Source organism: Scyliorhinus torazame, chromosome 18, assembly GCF_047496885.1.
Source record: "Scyliorhinus torazame isolate Kashiwa2021f chromosome 18, sScyTor2.1, whole genome shotgun sequence".
Taxonomy (NCBI): Eukaryota; Metazoa; Chordata; class Chondrichthyes; order Carcharhiniformes; family Scyliorhinidae; genus Scyliorhinus; species Scyliorhinus torazame.
The window spans coordinates 133,113,146-133,114,897 of NC_092724.1; the positions used below are offsets into that span (position 1 = coordinate 133,113,146).

Sequence of the window (1,752 nt, forward strand, 5' to 3'; positions counted from 1 at the left end):
CACTGCTGCCTCACGGCGCCGAGGACCCAGGTTCGATTCCGGCTCTGGGTCACTATCCGTGTGGAGTTTGCACATTCTCCCTGTGTCTGCGAGGGTCTCAGCCCCACAACCCAAAGATGTGCAGGTGGATTGGCCACGCTAAATTGCCCCTGAATTGAATAAAAAGAATTGGGTACTCTAAATTTATTTTTTTTAACTGCTAACCATTGTGCTATCGTGCCGCCCTTTAATTTGCGTATCATCCTTCCGCAGGGGCCACGCTAATCTTATCTGTATCATTTAATAGGTGTGCTGCCGAAGCGAGCAATCCTCCTTCCAATGGCTAACCTACTAACTCACAACAATGTCACCAAAATTGCAATTTACTGGATTAGAAATGCAGCCTAGACCTTTGTTCTGCCTGCTGGTGCTGCAATATGGTCTCAAATAGTGTGCATTTGTAAATATTTCACTCCTGGAGATTTCATCACATGACTCGCCCCGCACCCAGCCATTTGTGACGCGCTGCCTCCCTATGCCTATTGGGAAGCAAAAGGACTCATTACCCAATCGGATGCTGCTTGGCTGTCAGGTTTTCAACATTTTTAGATCTGGTAAAGATAAATGTTTAACGAAAATAACAGGTTAAAAAAACCCAATCTTTTTTTAAATGTTCTGATGATTTGTCTCCAGGATTGCATGCAGCAGTGACCTGGAGACTCCAGACCAATCATGGAGGGTTGGCAACCCTAGTCATGTTAAGAGAACTCTTCCCACATTTACGTTATCACAACATGTGCAGGTTATTTGACAAAGAGTCATACAGCCTCAAAACTTTCGTTCCATTTTCTCTCTCCACAGATGCTGTCAGACTTGCTGAGATTGTCCAGTATTTTCGTCCAGCAGCCACAGTCACTTGCTTCTACCTGCAGATTATTGGCCAACACTTGGGGGTTGTACAGGAGGTTGTTGATCATTTACATTATAAAACATTATTAGTGACAATGGATTGTATTTCAATTGAAAATCCATATTTCTTTGTACTGTTTATCATTTGAATTCCAATGGGTATGAAAATACCGTATACAGGTGCCAATTAAATGGTTCTTGGAAACAGTATCCAAAGTCAACAGTGCAAAGTACAAGATAAGTCTGGCAATGTCATGGTAACCATAAACAACAGTTGGTTTTGTGGGATGATTGGTCAACTCATTTTAACTGCAGCGTATTTCAATTTGCAACTGAAACAAACAGACTTAAAATTGGCCCAAGTTGCTTAAAACGTGCTTGAACTCCAGAGAGACACGGTGGTGTATGAATCAGCTACGCCAGCCATTTTAAAATGAGGGGAAACAAAGTGTGTACAGTGGATATAACCTCTGGATTGAGTGAAGATTGGTACCAAGAGAGAATCGCGAACTGGATTCCCCATTCTTTTTTATAAAATGTATTTTATTCCAAACTTATTCAGCTACAAAACACGGACAATCCGGCGAACTATTCCCCACCTCACAATTCTACAGTTTGTACAGGTTTTTCTCCATTTTCACCCCACCCTCCTGTGATGAACAGCTCCTCAAACATGGCCATGAACAGCCCCCACCTTGCCTCCACTGAACCCCTCCGTTTATATTTGATCTTTTCCAAATGGAGAAAGTCATATAAGTCTAGCCAGGCCGCTATTTCAATAAGATCCTTCGCTGGGCAACCAGAGGCAAAGGCCACGGCCTTCCCTTCATCAGCTCCGGCTTCTCTGATATCCCGAATATCGCC

General features: G+C 43.2%; 1 pseudogene; it reads right to left on the minus strand.

Moving 5' to 3' along the window:
- Nucleotides 1-207: 207 nt before the first annotated feature.
- LOC140395809 (U6 spliceosomal RNA) lies at nt 208-305 on the minus strand (annotated as a pseudogene).
- Between the last annotated feature and the right edge of the window lie 1,447 nt (nt 306-1,752).